Source organism: Lynx rufus, unplaced genomic scaffold (genome assembly GCF_022079265.1).
Source record: "Lynx rufus isolate CCGP_SWC_20201006 ecotype Redwood Valley unplaced genomic scaffold, mLynRuf1.p SCAF_1, whole genome shotgun sequence".
Classification (NCBI taxonomy): Eukaryota; Metazoa; Chordata; class Mammalia; order Carnivora; family Felidae; genus Lynx; species Lynx rufus.
This window is the reverse complement of record NW_025814823.1, coordinates 218,433,928-218,455,012: the sequence shown is the minus strand read 5'-3', so window position 1 is coordinate 218,455,012 and position 21,085 is coordinate 218,433,928. Positions and strand designations below refer to the sequence as shown.

General features: G+C 35.8%; 1 pseudogene; it reads left to right on the top strand.

The window, feature by feature from the left end:
• Positions 1 to 5,660: 5,660 nt before the first annotated feature.
• The window catches only part of LOC124510379 (transmembrane protein 179B-like), a 47,499-nt pseudogene continuing 32,074 nt past the window's right edge, over positions 5,661 to 21,085 (top strand).

The window sequence follows — 21,085 nt, the reverse complement described above, 5'->3', positions numbered from 1 at the left end:
TGTCAGTTTGGTCTGTGATCTCTTTTCTCTGATGGATCCAAGAAAATTTATTGATTCTTAGTTTGGAAATCTTTCTTGTGGTAAGGATGGTATTGAAGACTTCCAAGCTTTTTCATGTCAGTGTTGAAACTAGAATCCCGTTGCTTTCAATGTTTGAAAGACAGTTTCATCATTTTTAAGATTCTTGTTTGGTTCTTTACTCACCGTGACCCTGCCTTTTGACCACCATTGTTTCCACTGAACAGTCAGATATCTGGGTTTCTTTTGTATGAGTAGCTTTACTGTGGCTCCTTTTAAAATTTGTTGTCTTTGGTTCTTCACCATCCTTACTATTAATGTATCTGGATGATATGTTGACTTAAGATTTTTCTGCTTCTATCACTGTTACATTGATTGAGTTTTAATATTGTTCTACATAGATATGTTTGGTATGAAAATAATTTGGCTTTGATTTATCTTTTTATATATTATTGGATTTGATTTTCATATATGTTTTACATGTGTGCATCTATGTTCAGGAAATAACATTCCCTTCTTGTATTGTCCTCATTAGGGTTTTGTACTGAGGTTGGTTACCCTGGCCTCGTGAAAGATCAGGAAATGTTTTCTCTATTCCTATTAAGAATTAATGTAAATTTGTTATTCATTAAATGTTTCACATGTTTTGCCAATGAAGCTATAAATTTGTGCAGGTTGTTTTGGGGTTGGGATGATCTTTAACAATAGATTAATTAGTGTGAATCAGACTAAATCTATAATCTTCAGTCTTTAGTTATGCTATTGAGGAATTTGTTTTTTATTTGATCCAATTTTATATGTATTAGGGTAAAGCTCTCCTTACATACCAAGTTATTTTTTAATGCATCTCTGTTCTCTAGAATATAGCATTTTATCCTGCTATGTGACTATATGATTTGTATTTTCTCACTTATTTCTTTATTAATCTTTCCCGGGATGTTATTAAAAAAACATTTTCCTTTGTTGATTTTCTCCATTGTAATGATACCAGTCCATTAATTTTGTGTTGCCTTTTATTATTTTGTTCCTAATACATTTTGTGTTAGTTTGATTTGGCTTTCCCATAAAGTCTCGATGTGAAGAATAAATCATATAACTTCTGACATCACTTTTCTTATATAGAGATTTAACTATCAACTTCCGTCTGAGCTTTTAGGTTCAGGTACATGTTTTGAAATCTATTATTGTCTTTTTTTCTTATTTTATGGATTTTCTTGACTCATGTATTATTAAGAATTCTATGTTTTAGTTACAAGTGGTGTGGAGCAGGTATTTTCAGACTTGGCTCTTTCTAAAATAATGGCCAAAACTCCACAGGTCACAGAACCAGTGTGAGTGTTTTCCCTGCTGCTATTTCTATCTCAATTATGCAGTTCAGTGTGGGAAATAACCATCAGCTGTATGTATGAAATCACCATGTGCTGCACTTGAGCTGTAGTTTCATGATTTCTCCTAGCCTAATTACAGCTAGATTCCATTCAGATGCCACTGCTCCCACATACATCCATGTTCCATGTTGTCCCTCATGAGAAAATATCAATAATTCGCTTATAGTCCAAAGGTTTTATCACTGTACATACTATCAACAATTGAGTCCTTATCGTCACTTTAAGAGAGAGAGAGGGAGAGAGAGAGAGAGAGAGAGAGAGAGAGAGAGAGAGAGAGAGAAGTCCTATTCTAAAATACCATTCTGAAGGTCTTTCTAGGGCCAACCTTGGTACCAGGTGCATTAGTTTTGATTTCTCCAACAACACAGAGCTTGACATAGAACTTGAGTGCATATATTTTTTTTTTAATTTTTAAAAAAAATTTTTTTTTAACGTTTATTTATTTCTGAGACAGAGAGAGACAGAACATGAACGGGGGAGGGTCACAGAGAGAGGGAGACACAGAATCCGAAACAGGCTCCAGGCTCTGAGCTGTCAGCACAGAGCCCGACGCGGGGCTCGAACCCACGGACCGTGAGATCATGACCTGAGCTGAAGTCGGATGCTTAACCGACCGAGCCACCCAGGCGCCCCAAGCGCATATATTTTAATGCAAAAAATTATCTGAGGAAGAAGACAAGTAAACTGGGGAAGAGTAAGAAAATAGAGAAATAAAATAAATAAAAAAGCTATTGACCTCATTTCTTCTTTAGTTAACTGGGGCATGATTCTGCTGAGATCATTTGGGGAGTTGTATGAGAATACCTAAAAAGTATTAACATTACAGATAGAGGGAAGCATATCTCTATTGGTTCATTTTTCTCATTGGTCAGGGGTCCTAGTATGGAGCACAATTTCCTTATAAAGTTGGATTTTTAAATGTTCAAGAACCCAGTGTGTTGCTATAAATTCAGATTCCACAGTGTTACAGAAGGTGTGGCATAGAAATGTAGAATCACATGATGGCATTGAAGCAAGGTTCTGCCAATGTCTATCTGCAAGATTAGTTACCATAGCATCGTTAAGATCAAATGTGGGCTAAGAGAATTTCAGGTGATACACAAGACAGGTCTCATACAATAGTGTATTCTAACTCTTAAAGTTGTAAGTACCCAAAGAATGTTTCAAAAATAGAAAAAAAGAAGTAAGTATGCCAAGTAGATAAATTCTCTTCTCTAGGTTATGTTTAATATTTATTACATTTTCTAGAAAGAAATACTAAAATGTAACAGTTTTGGTCACCTTTTGTGTCACTATAACTAAACTATAGTTTCCAGTTTTTCAATCAAACACAAATATGTGTTTGGTATTATAATGTGTTAAGGTAGTTTGTAGATGTGACTAAATCATATTAGCTGACTTTAAAGGAAACTTAATCCTTGATAATGTGGACCTGATTCAATCAGTTGAAAGGCCTTGTTAGCAGAGCTGAGACTTATCTGAAGAGGCATAACTTCTGCCTCTTGATAGCAGCTTTCGTTCAAACCTAAGAATTCTAGCTAGCCTTTCTATATGCCTTGCCCTAGGGACTTCATACTTGTATAGCTAGGACACATGATTGTGTTAACCAGGTATTTATAGGATTACCTTAATATATATCTTCCGCATATTCTCTTTCTCTGAACATTCTCTGATACTGACTTTGTTACCAAAAGTGGTTCTAGAGAAAAGAATTTTAAGAATGTGATTTTTGGATTGGTTCTGTGTCTTCTAAAATTTGTTCTTTAGTCAGATTACATACAAAGCCACTAAAGACTTTATTTTCAAGAGTGAAGAGAACACTGGTGTTTCACAAAATGATATGGCAATATCCATGAGAAAAATACATCATATATTATTTTTTTAATGTTTATCTATTTATTTATTCTGAGAGAGTGTGTGCTCTTGTGTGCATGAGTGAGGGAAAGGGGCAGAGAGAAAAAGGGAGAAAGAGAATCCCAGTAGTCTCCATACTGTCAGCACTAAGCCTGACATGGGGCTTGATCTCATGGTCAAGACATGGGTGCTTAACCAACTTAGTCACCCAGTATCCCTCATTGTATATTCTTTAAAAATATCCATATAGTTGTTGAGATTCTGTTCACTAAATATATACTTAGAACATTCAAACTAAAAGCTTATGGGATTGGCTAGTTACTCATAACTGAGCTGTAAAAAAAAAAATGAGGAAAGGATGGGACAATCTCACAGCTTCAGATTAGCAGTTTAAGTTCCACATAAATGATCTTAAGTCTTCTATATCTGCTCCCAAATAAAGTCTATGCCCTGGAGACTCAGGGCCAAACTTTCTGAAAGTCATTTTTTGTGAGTGCTTAAATTATAACTCAAATTGAGTTTCCAAATTAGTAAAATTTCTGTTAAAGCTATGACATGTATGGAGGGGGGTGTAAAAATGGCATCCTGAAAATTGGAATGGGAACATATAGATAAATGTTGATAAATCTAGGGACTTTGACACTTAGATTCTACCAACTCTTCTTTGCCTGTAAGCCTGTAGAAATAACTCTTCTAGGGGCATCTGGGTGGTCGGTCGGTCAAGGGTCCAACTTCAGCTCAGGTCACAATCTCACAGTTCGTGGGTTCCAGCACTGCGTGGGGCTCTGCACTGACCGCTCAGAGCCTGGAGTCTGCTTCAGATTCTGTGTCTTTCCCTTTCTCTGCTGTTCGCCCACTTGTGCTCTCTGTCTCTCAAAAATAAATAAACACTTAAAAGAAAAAATAGCTGACTATGAAGTTTAGCACTTCTTTGCCTAAATAAGTGGTCTCCACTGAATTAGTTGCCATGCATGGAACTGCTAATCCTCTTTAGGTCCTACCTCCATTACCTTCTTGTTTCTAGACCAATAACATGCCCCATATGGCCACAAAGGGTAAAAAACAAAGCTTGACCCACAGAGAATTCTTCATTACACCAACAGAATTACATATTTTTCCCTAATTTATCCTAAAAGAAATCTGAGGAATATGTTTGGAAAATGATCAAAAGGGTTTCGGATCATAGTAGAAGGAATATAAACTTGGGTCAAGATGAACTTATTGATTTGTGCCCACTAAACAGATTCCAGATTCAATGTTTTAGCTTGAAGATTTAGAAAAGGCTGTAAGCCGTTTGCGTGGTTTCCTGAAACATGGACCCAAAATAAGTATTGAAATACCAGAAATTTCCTAGCCTATAGAGAAAAATAGCAAAGCTTAGGGAGGTTGGATTATTAGAGTGTAATTACCTTACAAGAATTTTTCATCTACCCCAGTGAGATCCAGAGGACATACCTTTCACCACACTGTGAGGGAAGCCCCACCATACTTGAGGAGCTCTGGGGTTTCACTCTTCTTTGTAGGTCAGAAGTTACAGTAAGAATTGCTACCCTTGAACTAGAATCCCTAAATTCACTGGATGTAATTGGATCCTGGAGCAAAAGGACAAACTGGTGACATTTAATCACCAAAGACAAGGAAGGTGGGTTTACCATAATGGACAACTGAGGCAATGCATTGACTAGTTAATCATAATATCCCCAGAAGAGAAATAGGACAGTCTATCAAATATTTATTTGATCTGTGTAAGCAAAGGAGTTCAGGATTGAATGAGCAGAATTCTTATTTTAATTGCCTAAACAGAGTCATGGCTCTTACATTAGTTCTCAAACTGGAGGCAATTTACAAGATATAGAACCCTTTGAAGGAAAAAGAGTCTGGGTCCCCTTGAACAAGAACCCTGCTAAACTCTCAATTAGTACTGCTAATGTATCTCTGACTTTTCCGTAGGCACTATACAAAGTTAGTGTGACTGTGCAATAGGGAGAGAGAAATAATCATAATCCTCTGAGATTGCTAGACATTGGCTGTGAACTGGTAATAATTCCTAGAAATCAAAACATCTGTTGGAGCCCATGAGTCCCTGTAATGATTTTTGGAAGTTAGGTGATCAATGGAATTTTAACTTAAGTCTGTCTCACAGTGGGCCCAGTGGAACTCTGAACCCATTCTGTCTTTATTTTTCCAGTTCTAAAATGTATAATTGGGGAGAAAAACATATTCAGCAACTATCAAAATATCCACATTGGTACCCTGAACTGTGGAGTGAGGACTTTTATATTACAAAAGACCAAATAGGAGCCACTACAACACCTCAACTGACAGAAATATTAAACCAAAGGCAAGGTGACATTCCTGGAGTGATTGCATAAGTTAGAGGCACCACTGAGGACTTAGAAGATGCAGGGGTTGGGACTCCCTCCGTATGCCATTCAGTTGCCTGTTTGGCTTGTGAAGAAAGTAGATGTGGACAATGACCATACTCCTAAAATTAATTGGTTGGTGACTCCAATTGTAACTGCTATTTCAGATGAAGTTTTATCGCTTTATCACATCAGCAGATACCTTGGTACCTGGTATGCATCTATAATCAGTCAAATGTTTTTGTCAGTGTTACCATTGTTTGTTCATTTCTTTCACTTGGCACGGCCAGTAATCCTCCTTCACTGTACTACCTCACGAGTATATCAACTCCATGGCTTCATGGCATAATTTAGTCTTCAGAGAACTCGATCATCTTTCCCTTCCATAGGATATCATATTGATTCATTATATTGATGAACTTATGCTGATTATACCTCAGGTGCAAGAATAACAACTATACTAGACATACCGATAGGAAATTTGCATGTCAGAGGTTAGATAATCTAAAAACAGAAGAGCCTTATACCTCAGGGGAATTTCTAATGCTCCAGTGGTATGAATATACTTTCTAAGGTAAAATATAAATTGTCACATCTGTCTGCTTCTAGACAAAACAAGGTACAATGTCCAGTGGGATTATTTGAGTTTTAGAGGCAACATATTTCTCATTTTGGTGTTAATTTGGCCCAAGAAGCCCCCAAACTTCTATTTTTAAGTAGGACTCCAAACAAGAGAAGGCTTCACAACAGGTCTAGAATGTTGTGTAAGATACTTTCCCACTTGAGCCTCATGATCCCCCAGATCCAGTGCTATTTAAACTACCAATGAGAGATAGTCATACTGTTCAGAACCCTTGGAAGGTCCCTGTAGATGAATCACTGTGCTGACTCTTAGGAGCGCTAAGAGTGTTTCTCTTTTTGAGAAACAGCTTGGGCTTGCTACTCTACTAACCTATATGGGTAACTACTCTCCTTTTGAAAAACAGTTTGGGCTTGCTACCGGAACTTAGTAAGGGCTGAAGGCTTACCCATGGGCCATTACTCACCAAACTTTAGCTGCTCATTATCAACTGGGTGTCATTTGACTCAACCATAATGTTGAGTGTTCCCAGCAGCACTCCATTATCAAATAAAAGTGATATGAGATCAGCCTCTTGCTTTCATGGTCAGCTTAAGAATAAGATAGGGACACACATTTTTATGGCCCTCAGTCCTACATTACTTTCTCTCTCCTAATCTTTATCTGTGAACTCATGGGGATTCCATTATAACTAGTGGACTGAGAAAGGGAAAGCTTTAGCCTGGTTTATAAATGCTTCTGCAAAACATATAGGCACCACCCAAAGTAGACAACTGGAGCACCATGGCTCCTTTCTAGGATAGCTCTGAAGGACAGAGATAAAATCCTCTCAGTAAGCAAAACCTCAAATGGTAAACCTGGCTGTTCATTTAGCCTGGAAGGATAAGTAGTCGGAAGAAGTGGTCTGTATGGGTTGTGACCAGTGGTTTGGCTGGATGGCCAGGGACTGGGAAGACACATTCGTGGGAGATTGGTATCAAGAAGCTCTGGGGAGGGTGTATTTGGATAGTTCTTTATGAACAGAAATCAATGTGAAGATAAGTGTGTGCCATGTGAATTGTCACCAAAGTGTGACCCTAGCAAGGGAGGGTTTTAACAAGCAAGTGTGTAGGATGACTCATTCTGAACAAGTCCAACCTTGCTCTAGCCACTGCTGAATGACTAATCTACCAGCAGCAAAGAACAACACTAAGACTACAATGTGACCTTCATTCCCAGTATGACCCTCATTCCCAGCTGGTGGTCAACCAGCTACCTGGTGGTTGATTACTTACATTGGAATGTTTTTATCATAGCAGGGGTACCCCTTTGTAGTTCCTGGAATAGTTACTCTGGATATGTATTTTCCTTCTCTGAATGCAAAAACATACACTTGTAGATTTATACAGTGCCTAATCTGCCTTCATGGTATCCCACATAGCATTTCTCCTGATCAAATAAGTCATTTTGCAATAAATGAAGTATGACAGTGGGCTCATGCTCATGGAATTCATCTGTCTTATCATGTTTCCCATGATCCTGAAGCACTTGACTAGATAGAAGAATAGAATGGCCCTTTGAAGACAGTCACAGCAACAACTGGGTGGCAGTGCCTTGTAGGACTGGGAAGTGATTTCCAGGAAGCTGTCTATGCTCCACATCAGTCTCCAGGATATAGTGTTGTTATTCCCATTGCCAAGAATTGCAGGTCCAGGAATCAGTGTGTGGAAATGGAAGAAGCCCCACTTATGATCCACTGGCAAAATATTTACTTGTCATTCCTCCGTTAGGCTCTGTGGGTCTAGAAGTGTCAGAGGGAGAAATGCTTCTTACATGAGAGACAATAATGATTCCACTTAAGTTGAAATTTAACTATCACTCGGCCAATTGGATTTCTCATGCCTCTAACTCAACAGTCAATAAAAAATGTTATTGGGGCACCTGGGTGGCTCTGTTGGTTGCATGTCCGACCTCAGCCCAGGTTATGATCTCGCAGTTCATGAGTTCGAACCCTGCATAGGTCTCCCTGCTCTCAGCACAGAGGCCCCCTTGAGATCCTCTGTCCCTCTTTCTCTCAGCCCCTCCCCCTCCTACGCTCTCTCTGTCAAAAATAAATGAACATTAAAAAATAAGTTCAGACTTACAACCACACAGACCCAGCCTGTTCTTTAAAAAAAAAGGGGGGGGGTGGCGCCAGGGTGGCTCAGTCAGTTATGCGTCCAACTTTAGCTCAGGTCACGATCTCACAGTCCGTGAGTTCGAGCCCCGCGTCAGGCTCTGTGCTGACAGCTCAGAGCCTGGAGCCTGCTTTGGGTTCTGTGTCTCCCTCTCTCTGCCCCTCCCCTGCTCATGCTGTGTCTCTCTCTGTCTCAAAAATCAATAAAAAAATTCTTTTAAAAATTAAAAAAAAGTTATTGTACTAAATGGGATGATTTTTTTTTTCATTGATTATCGAAGGGAAATTGTGTCATTACCATAAAGTGGAGATGAAGAAAGTTATGCCTGGAATACAGAAGAGTCCTTAGGGATCTCTTACCATGTCCTGGGATTAAAGTCCATGACAAACTTCAGCAATCTAATTTATGCAGAACTGCTAAAGATCCATACTCTTCAGCTTAAGGTTTGGTTCACCACCACACCACCACCCCTCCCCACCACCAGTGCAGTGATCCATCAGCCAAAGACTTCGCATCCTTCTCTGAGGAAAGAGCATGTGTTTAGTTGTATGTGGGGTAGTTTGTATCCCATATGTTGTTGGTATGCTTGTTTAGATATTAATTATGGATCAAGGAGATGAGGTGCCAGTGTGAGAAGAGGTGGACTATGATGGTCAATTTCATGTGTCAACTTGGCAAGGCTGGACTCCCCAGTTCTTCAAACACTAATCTAAGTGGTGCTTGGGAAGGTATTTCATAAAGATGATGATGAAGTCGAGGTGAGTTGACTTTAAGTGATATTATTGTAGATAATTTGGATAGGCCTGATTTCACCTTTGAAAGGCCTTAAGAATTGAACAGAGGCTTCTCTGAAAAAGAGAAAAAAATGTGCCTGTTGACTGCAGCTTTACCTGATGCCAGGGACTCCCAGTTTACCATTCCTGACATTACCTACAATGTCAGACATCCATAGTCAGTTCTAACAATCACATAAGGCAATTTTTTCCTTTGCAATAAATCATAGTATATATCGCCTAATGGTTTTGTTCCCCTGGATGACACCCGAATTGATACAGTATCTGAGTAGTATGCAGAAGGAAAGTAATCCAGTTTATTGTTTTAGCACATAGGCTGATTAAAAACACAGACTGACAATTTTAGAGCAGGATTTCCCTTCACACACTGAAATTTAAAGCAACAGGTTAAGGGCTCCTGAGTGGCTCAGTTGGGTGAGAGGCTGACTTCGGCTCAGGTCATGATCTCGCTTGAGTTTGAGCCTCATGTCAGGCTCTGTGCTGACAGCTGGGAGCCTGGAGCCTGCTTCAGATTCTGTGTCTCCTTCTCTGCCCCTCCTCTGCTTGCGCTTTGTCTCACTGTCCCTCTGTCTTTCTGTCTCTCTCTCTCAAAAATAAATACACATTAAAAAAAAATTTTAAACAATGCATTATAGTAGCTTCCTTAAAGACATGACAGGGAACATAACCTACAATTTCTAATAAGCAAAAGGAACGGCAAATGAAATATATTTGATTCTTTTTAATATATTTACTGTCATTAAATGATTCAAGCTGATATTTCTGTTTTCAAAGCAGCTGTTCCCTTTGATGTTCAGGTATGTGTTTAATCCCTTAAATTACCAAAATCTTTATAATAATCAGTTTTCCCTGTATTTTCAAGTAGACTCCATTTTAAAGAAAGTCTTACCTGATTGCACATTAATATTTAAGTGATGTAAAATGTATGAAAGAAATTTAGAAGCAGGCTTTTAGCATGTTAGATATGTTGGAACTGATGGGAAATATTTATAATTAATACATTGTTATGCATTTATTCATGTCATTGTCTTAGTTATATTTAGTCATAGAACTGATAATGATAATGAACAGTAACCTCTGGTAGAAAAATGTTTAAATGTTCAGTTATATGCTATGCTGTTTAATACATCTTTACTTGGTGGGGGAGGAGATTATTTTAATATATGTAATACAGATGTAATCTCCTCCCCCCCCACCAAGTAAAGAAATAAATTTACCAATGTTCTTTTGTAAAGTAAATTCAATGATTAAATATTTAATACAAATATACCTATACCTATATTCACTGTGGCTTTACTTCTAAAAATGAGCTGTTTATCTCTTCTGCTAAAAGATGTTGGGAGATAGGCTTATGTCATTCATTACTAAGGAATATTGTAAAAGGGTATATATGAAAGATAGTTTATAACCTGTCTCTATCACCGTATTTAGATGACCAGTGACATTTTCTGTGTCCCATCTTTTTTTTTTTTTTAATGTTTATTTATTTTGGGGACAGAGAGAGACAGAGCATGAACGGGGGAGGGGCAGAGAGAGAGGGAGACACAGAATCGGAAGCAGGCTCCAGGCTCTGAGCCATCAGCCCAGAGCCTGACGCGGGGCTCGAACTCACGGACCGCGAGATCGTGTCCTGGCTGAAGTCGGACGCTTAACCGACTGCGCCACCCAGGCGCCCCATCATCTTTTAGTTCATATTGAGACTCATCTTTTCTGTAGTGTAATGTGAACCACTCATTCCTTTGATTCACAGAGTAATAAACAAATGATGAACATTTTCTTTTTCCTTTTCCTCTTCCTTTTCCTTTTCCTTTTCATATTGGTTTACAGATTCTTTTCGGTCTGCTCTTTTATACTGTGTTCTCAAATAAATCTTAATGCCAACTCCATTTTGATTCCATTAGTTTGGTCTCAAATTTGCCTAGTAAATATGCTTTTTTTTTTTTAAGACTGCATTTCATTAGAAAGTTGACACATTGACTTCCTAGAATGAAATTGCTCTTGACCATGGAGTTTAGAATCTTTAATATTCGATCAAGTGTCATCTTACCCAACTCAAACTTGTACACATGTTATAGAAGGATCCAGTGGCAAAGGTAAAACAACAGATTTTATCTGTTGATTGAACCTATTAAGTGAAACAAGTAGCTATTTAGTATGTATTGCGATTTCCTCAAGATACATACTCATATATAAAAATGTATATTAAATGCAATTAGCTTTCCTGGAGATTACTTTTAAAACTTTTTTTTTTACCTGACTGGGAATTTAAATTTATATTTTTATGTCAATATGGAGGAAAATTATCTTAATTTTTGAATTACATAATTTTAAGACACTTTCTAGTCAATATCAAAAGTAAAACCTTTTTTAGTTTTATGTATTAGTTCTCTCCTAATCCTCTGCAATATTTATAAAAGTTATACCAGGCTAACCTGACAAATAGAATGTGACAGATAATGGAGTTGAAGTTTAGAGAACATGTTTTACTTTCTTAAGGCCTCAAACCTAATTAATGGTAATAACATAATTTATATATATTTTTTTCTGACACCCTGGAACAAATTCTTATGTATTATTGGACTTTTTCTAAGTATAAACATAAAAAAAATAGTTTACAAACTGATATCTCAAACAACTATAAAAGGTAACTGATGACTGGGAATAAGTAAGGGAAGGAAGGAAGGAAAGAAAGGAAAGAGGGAATGGGTCCTGTTCTCTCTGGCTTCCCCATGTCAGTGGTGTTGGGAAAACTGAATATCCACATGAAAAATAATAGAGTTTGACCCTTACACCGCCCCCCCACACACAAAATCAAAGACTTAAGTATAAGATCTAAACTCTTAGAAGAAAACATATGGGAAAATTCTGATGCCATTGGACTTGACAGTGATTCCTTGAATATGACACCAAAAGCACAGGTAAGAAAAGAACAATAAATATATTGGATTATATGAAAATTAAAACTTTTGTGCCTCAAAGACACTATTAACAGAGTAAAAGGGGAACCCATTAAATGAGAGAGGTTTGCAAGTCTTATATCTGATGAGGGGTTAATATCTAGTACATGCAAAAATACCCCTATGCAACTTAGCAGCAAAAAGTAAAACCTAATTAGAAAAAATGTGCAAAAGACTTGAATAGACATTTTCCAAGGGTGATATGCAAATGGACAGTAGCATATAAAAAGATACTTAACATTAATTACTATACATGCAAATTTCTCCAAATGATAATGATCTGCCACCTCATACTCATTAGGGAAATTGAGGGGTGGGAGGGGGGATTGAATGAATAGTAAAATGGTATTTTCTATCTCCATAGTTTTTCCTTTTCCAGAACATCATTCAGTTGGAATCAGGCAGTATGTAGCCTTTTTAAACTGGGTTATTTTACTTAATAGCATGCATTTAAGATTCTCCCGTGTCTTTTCATGACTTGATTGTTCATTTCTTTTTAGCACTGAATAACATCTCATTGTCTGGATGTAAGACTGTTTATCCATTAACCTACTAAAGGGCATCTTGGTTTCTTCCAGGTTTGGGCAATTATGAATAAAAATGCTATAAATACCTGTGTTTAGGTTTTTTTGTGGACCTTAGTTTGCCGCACATTTTGGCAAATACCAAGGAGGACAATTGCTGGATTGGTATAGTAAGGGTGTGTCTAGTTTTGCAAGAAACTGATTTCTAAAGTGATTGTATCATTTTACATTCCCATTAATGAATGAGGGTTCCAGTTGCTATATATGAGCCATAACCAACATTCAGTTATCTCATTGTTTTATAGCATTGCCTTGAAGAATTGAGGTTATATGTAGAAGCATCAAATCGGTGGCCAAGCTTAGCTCATACTCCCTTCTTTGCATTTTCTAGGGGCAGTGAAAGGGAGTATCTTGTTCCTTCATCTTCTGTATTAATCCATGAAACACTTTCATTAAGAAATGCAAAAAACGGGAAGAATGTTAGGGTATTATTCAGATAAAAGTAAATGAATAGAAACATAAATAAATGTAAATAAAGCACTGAACGTTATAAGATCAGAGTAGTAGATGATCTATTTATCTCTCTCTCTTCTTAACATTAAAAATGGTGACATTATTATTAGTGCCTCTGCAAAGGGCTGTTGTAAGAATACCTGACCAGTGGCCCAATGACCATTTTTCTGTGGTATAAATGTCACAGTTATTATACTCTGTTTTTAAATATAAATTTAATTTTGCAAGATAGATATAGTTATTTCTGTTCATAGATAAAGAATCTGAGGCTTCAAAAGTCAGTGTTCTCCTGAGGTTTCATTACTAGAAAATACCAGAAATTTATTTTTTCCCTGGAGTAAGAAGAGGTATTAAATCATTTTGTGAATTTTCAGAAGTGTTAAAATTTAGGTCTTTATAATACTCTAATATAAAGCTATATTGTTAGATATTAATTATTAACATACTTGTCCTCTACCCCACTAAATTTTGAGCACCTACAGGTTTAAAACAAGACATACTTCAATTACTCTTTAAATCCTAGAGTCCTTAGCATGGAGCTCAATTTATAGTGTTCAATATATATGGGTCCTATTGATGGACTGATTGATTGTTTGAGTCCATGAAGGGGCTTATAAATTCCAATTATTATGGAATAGTAACAAAAGGTGATCTGTTAACTGAATATTATGCATCTAACTTGTTCCATTGGAGAATAGTGTCTGCTTCAGTATATATATTGTCATGATGAACTACATATGTAAATGAACATGTTTTATATGTATATGTATATCATATACCACACGTGTGTATATATAACATATATATGCACATTGTATATGTGATAAATACTTCAATATAAAATGTAGAATGAATATTGTTTTACAGAGACAAGAAAGAAATGTTTGTAGCAATTGTGTCTGTTATAGAGCTTATATCTCACAATCCTGCTGAGTCCCTAGTTCTAAAAGAATGTCTTTCCTGCTGAGAGCAGTGCTTGGTACATGCATGGCTGGGCTTTTTGAATAGTGTTGCATCCTGTAGCAGTGAGTCATGGAGGTGCTGAGAGGCCTCGATTCTCATTGATTTGAGTGGCCACCTGGGAAAATAGCTTCAATTTATTATTTTATCATTATTTATCCAGTCCCAGATTATTTTATGAGTTCATATCACTAAAAACAAATAAAATTTTCTATTATTTTGCTATTAAAAGTAAAAACATTTTACATATACTATAGCTGATAGTTTGTGATTATTCTTAAAAGAAAGAAGCTAACGATGCTTTTTCTTTTTTTTTTTTTTTTAGCCTTTTGCAGATTTTGAGAATCAAGGCAATTCTCATGTGCTTTTTGAGAATCAAGGCAATCCTCATATATTTTATTTTTCCTTGCAGAAATTTTTACGTTGAGATGCAGTAAGATAAATCCATTGCTTAGATTTTTTTTCTTGGAGAAAGAAAAATATGAAGGTGATGATAGATTGATGTTGGGTTTTAGAAGTATTTTTTTTTATGATTGATTTCTCTTTAAGAGAATTGTTACGAGTTTGTCATGCATTTATTGGTTCTTAATAGAGAAGATATTTTTTACTGACAAAAATTATGAACAGAATTTTCAGTTGATTTCTAGGAAAGGTCATTTAGAAATAAATATTGACTTATTTTTCTTTGTTAATATCAATAATTTTGGTAATAAGAATTTAATTATAGAAGGATGAATGGTATGATCATTTACCAAATGTAATTACATGTCTGTTTTTCCCAACTGCCACACTAAGAATTAGTGACTAATAAGATGTATCTGAAAGATTTAGTGGGCATTTGGAGTCTACTTAGTTCCTCCATAGTGAATGTCTTTAAATCTCCAGTGTGCTCTTTCCTTAACACTTGGTAACCTGGCGTCTGTTTTTAACTTATCCTACAGTATCACCTGTACTTAATTCCTCAGTTTTCATCCCCTTTAACTTCAATATTTGATGCTCAGTTTTTATCCCAGCTAATACTATGCCATCTTCTGTATTAATGTATTGTGTAGTTTTTCTAAATCTCACTGTCACACTCTGTGTTTCCTTTAGTTGTATCTTTATTTTGCATTTATTGATACATGAGACATTTCTCTCTTGCATCAAAGTGCTTATGTTTCTTGAATCTTCATTTTAAATTTGACTCCACATTTCTAGCTAATATAACTCATGCCTTCTTGGATACCACCCAACTATCTCAAATGCAATGTATATAAAATTAAATTATTTCACCCCTCCCATCTCTACAACAAGAATAGGTCCTTTTGTATATTTTACCTCTTCTGAAAATCCACAGAATAATTCTCTTTGCTCTGTTTTTCTAGAAGAAAAGGGACTGCGTTTGTGTGTTTTCCTTTCTTTGTGCCTTCTAAATGGGATATATATTAATTTACAGTGTATGAAATAATTTCACATATACTTTTTTCAGCTGATATTCCTACCAAAAGCAACCTGTATTTCATAGCAAGATTAAATGGCTTTACTAAAAAAGTCTGTATATGTATAAATAAGGATCTCATTACCTGTTTATTTAAATCATTACTTTGTGAAAAGACAAAGTACAATTGGATTTAGTTTGGATAAAAAAAATAGTTTGGATTACCAAATATTCCCCACCCATAGAGAAAGTTTAGATAAGTTAAATGATTATATTTTGTTTGAGCTAGAGAGATCAGGAAACTACAAAGCAGAGTTGAGGAGAAAGAAGAAGGGCAGAATGCCTATAAGCTTCAGTGCAGGCAAATAAAAGAGAGGATTGAAAGATAGTTCTCTTCCTTTTTGTCTTGCATTTAGGTAGAAGGGGGCCAGTGTTTCTTCCTTCATCTGGGGGAACTGATGTAAAGACCCCAACAAGTCCAGTAGAGTGCTCTCCTTGTGAGAACTCTTTCTTGGCAGTCTTTGGAAATGTATGTTTTTCTCTGAATCTTATAGTCTGAGGAAAATTGTTTAGGAACATGGGAAATGTAATTCTCTTATGATAATTAGATTTTTGACAATCAACAGAGATACTACTGATTCACAGGTATCTACCGATACCAAATCAAAATCAGGACCCTTGATCATTTCTGAGACTCAGAGCAAGACCAGACGGGAAAGAAGTGGTCATGGTCTAATCAATGAGTCCCGCTTGTAGTTGTCGCCATGTTATGAGTGTTTGTTTGTGGACCCAGCTATTGTACAAAGGTGAATCACTTTTCAAAGAAAATATGTATATTAATATGCCTATATACACGGTACACATTATACAAATCTTACGAGTGATGTTCCAAAGTATAACCTGTTTTGGGAGCAGTTGTGCTCTAACTTCAGCAGTTTACAAGGTAATTGGAAGGTCATGTTTATTTGAATACTACCCAATAACTTTTGCTGGCATTTCTCAGTGCATCAGTGCTCATTATGGGCTCATTATGGGCTGCAGTCCATTGAATATAATAATAAACTTAATATTTCTTATGCTTTAAGTAATGTGTAGTTATCTGTAATTATGAGTAACAAGTATCAAACATATTAGATATAGTTCAAGAATGATTCCTGGTTCTAGAATTTTATTGAATTCCAGAGAATTCTGTTTTCTCAATTCTGAATCCTGAAGATTAATATTTGTTGGTAAATGAGAAATATTCTGAGTAGGTTATAATGTTTGGAGTTCGACATGGAGATTGACTCTGTAAACATGGATTATATTTCTGTAGTTTAGAAAACCTCAACAAAATCTGGAATCAAGCACAGAAAGTTTAATAATTCCAGTCCTAATTCCAGAATTTCTATTTTTCTTTAATGTAGCTATATCATTCTACCCATTCTTCTTTTCAAGTGCTTTAGAATTTTTCCCTTTTACATCTGATGAAGACTTCATCATGCTACCACATAGTATCCTGCCTCACCTTTGCAAGTCTCTACTTTCTCTAGTCAGTGCTAGGCTGTCTTCCTAAATGAACGTTTTCTCTATATCCCCCCGCCTTTTAAATGATAATCTTAGTCTTCTGGTATTAAAAAAATGGAGAGAACCCCCATGGCCTTTGAAAAATGACTATTTCCCTTTTGTCTTTCAAATCTCATAAGATACCTCTTATGGCCCACGATAATTTGAAACAATGCAAAGAAGAGAATGCCAGGAAATGGAGTTCTGGCTTAATTAGGTTTATGCTATTCAAAAACTACCACAGTCAAACATTATCAACTTGGTATCTGTGCATACTGCTTTCAATCAGATTTAATATGTATTGCAAATAAATATATTCGCAAAATCATTCTTCTCCCTAACAAAATATCTGTTCATAGAGCTAAGAACACAGCAACCTTCTCTCCAAGTAGGATGGAGAGCACTTTTGTTTTTTACCCATCTTCAGTGAGTTCCGCCCCCCCCCCACCCCGCACTTCTAGTTGAGTAGAATTTCTTCTTCAATTAGAATTAGAATGTGACAGGAAAGGAGAGAATTAAGATTAATATATAGACAAATTATTTACTTCATAACAAGTAGGAAATACTCATGCCTATTACATTATTGAATTCTAAATTCAGTCACATAATTGTAGCTAGTTGTAAATCTCTATTGAGTGAGCTCATATTAATAAACTCAATGTGATCCAGTATGGGGAAGAATTCTCTGAGCTTACACCAATGGGTTAAGGCTTAGGGCTTAGGGCAGAAAGCCGCCACAGGGTGAAAAAGCCCAGCATAGAACAAAGCATAGAAGAGAAAGCTGCTTCCACAGGACAAAATTGTCCAAGAACAGGTACATGAACAGGTAGAGGCAGAAAGCTGCCACAGCACAGTGAAAGTGCCCACAGCTAATTAGTATTTTGAAAAGCAGTTATTTCAGAGGAAGTTGTCATATATTTTTTTCAGGCAAGGGAAGATTAATCTCATTGAGGGTATAATGAGATGTTTCCACAAGTGAAGGAGGATTAGAAAAATGTAGAATTTAAGTTCCTTGGTTTTATTGAAATTTATCTATAGATGCATTCTGATTTTCGAAGTCCTGTTCCTACAAAAAGTGACACTCGAAATTCTGGAATTTCTTTTGTCTTATAATTCAGTCATAAGCAGGATTAGATCTGGGGCTTTGTTTTCAGAATTCTTAACCTTGCAGCTAGGAGTTTCTTTTAGAGCATTTATAAGCAAGACCTCAGTAAAGTCATGAGCTCATCTTTTTACTCTGAGTTCTCTTGTATATTTGGAAGCAGTTGTCTAACTCAATTATATTCTTTATTTCCACTGTATTATTTATGGCAGCAAATAATTTATCACCTAATAATCTTCATAGACACTTGATTATAGGTATCTACAAGTGACACATCATTGTTTTGGCACTTTCCATGTTTTTTCATATATCGCGAACTAGTAGCACTGTCTTTATCACTGGAAATACTGTCAATGCCTTGAAATATAGTCCTATAAGAGAAATCATTGCAGATGAAGTGTACCAAATGATCTCTTTCTAAGGTTTTGTTCTACTGGAAACACTCCCTGTACAAAATTGTGTATCAGAAAGTTAGAGAAGAACTCACTAGAGAGAGAGTATGGATAAAAGCATTTATTATAGACAGCAGAGGGGATATTTAAAAAGATTGAGATGGCTGCTCCCATATCTGGAACTAGATTCTAAAGTTTGTAGGGCCTTCAGTAAGGAAAGATAAACAGGAAGTAGGAAAAGCAAGAAAAGGGGTAAACCAGGTGGGTATGCTCGTACACACAAGAAGACCTGGAACCGTCCTCAGTCTCTAAATACCTGGATGTCTTCACCTTCAATGACAGGGTTCCACAGGAGAGGATAATGCCATTTATCATGAAGCAAATCGTACATCTGATGATTGTCCAGGAGTTGGACACCTGTAAGGAAGAAATCTATCAGGAACTAGGGATGTTTTGGGTCTGCTTGCTGCCTCATATCAACAGCGAGTGCCCAATTATGCAATAAATAATTTCTGCACTAACTCTTTGACTATAAAAAGAATGAGTCTGCTGCTTCACGTCCATCTTCAATATCACAAAGAAAATATCTGCGTTTCACAATAACGGCATACTAAGCAGGAAAGAGAAATCTGGGAAATTTAGTCCCAACCTAGATGAGTTGTCCCAATAAAAATCCACAATACCACACAAAATATTTAAAACCAGTGTACTAGTGTTGGGTATTCACTGTAGATAAAAATCATAGTGTTGAAATAGTGTCCCAGATACTACCTGTTTTTATCTGGATTTGAGCCTTTAATTATGGGGAGTTTGGGGCCCTGAGGCATGGAAGAACACTCATGGGAGGGTTGGGACAGTGGCTATTAAATAACCTGTGAATGAGTATTTCAGATTTTAATCACTTTTAACTGTTGTAACAGTTCAACAAATACTTGAAGGATGAATGAACATTCATATGGTCTTGATGTTTAGTAGAAGTGTCCTTGTATCTTCCAACTTCCTTCCTCTTTTTAAACTCTTAGTTTAATGGACTGGTTCTAATAACACTTAACATTTATTTTAAATAAATTTACATCTGGTTATGGTGAATATATATTTCAAAGATTCTCCAGGTTACAGATTTAATGAGAATTATTTGAACATATTTTTAGTTTACTTAATATATTTCAAATACAGGCATAGATTTAACCTATCAGGAAGATGATCCAAGGATCTGAAAATATATAGTGTCTTAATTTTTGTGTGTGTGCATATGGAATAAGCTAATATGTTAAAATTTTTGTTTTTCATTTTATGCAAATTACTATTTGCATAGTTATTTTGTGAAAGCTTAAAAAAATCAGTATTCCTTGTTACATGTCAGAATAAATTCTACATTTGCAAATTTTATATGAAGATTAAAATTGTAATTTCATCACTTATATATGAATACTTTTACATTTATAATCTCACAAAATAATTATATAAACTCAATTATTTCCCTTATTCAAAAATATTCTAATCCAATGTTTCTTTTAATTTAATTTTTTATAATAGTAGCTTAAAAATAGTTTTTTTCTAAATTCTAAGTTTTATATTTACACTATATGAAATTGAAAGATATAAAACTTTCTCAAGAGGAAACTAAAGACTATTTGACCCTTAAATCTCATTTTCTTCCTAAAACTCTAGAGAACCCAGTTCATTATTTCTTCAATTCTAATACTAATAGTATTTTTCTGAGTGTATAAAATCTCCATTAATACGTAAACTTGATTTCCATTTTTATAATATATTTTGGCTTTAGCCCATCTGCTTTTAATATATGCAGTAAACCTAAATGACAGGAAAAAACTTTAAATGTGATCCATTACATTAGTTATAATTAGTATTCTCTGATCATTATAGTATATTTTAAATAATTCAATATTAAAAAATAAAATTGATTTATTTGTAAATACTTTTAGGCAATACAAAAAGGTGTGTGTGTGTTGGGTGAGGGCTGTGTATGGAAAGCCATCTAGGAACCCAATCACTCTGTCACTTGAAGTGAGAAAAATTGGGATTGATATGTTTGGTTTTTTTCCTAATACATGTTGCCTTTCCATGTTCACTGATAATGTTGATGTAACAGAAGTAATAGAGTACTTAATATTTCCCAATTTCTATGGATTTTGCATACTTGCATACTTATTAATTTTTATTGTAGGTCTTTTGTACTTTCATGACAGTATGTCATCTGTTCATTCATTGAATACTGGCTGCGTGGTGGTGAATAATCTTCCAGGCAAGATAGCTGTTATTTAGAGTTATTTATTCTTGAAAAGGGAGAAATTCTGCAGTTACGTGCCATCGGCATCCAGTACTTGCAACAGTTCTCGGACAGGTGCCTCAGCCTTGTCAAGGGATCTGGACATGACCACTCAGGCATTTACCCTTGGTGTTGTTGCTCATATTCATTTACTCTTCACATTAACTACTCCATTTGGGCAGAGCTTCACCCAGGTTATTTTAAGTCACCACTTGCAGAAGAAACTTATGAG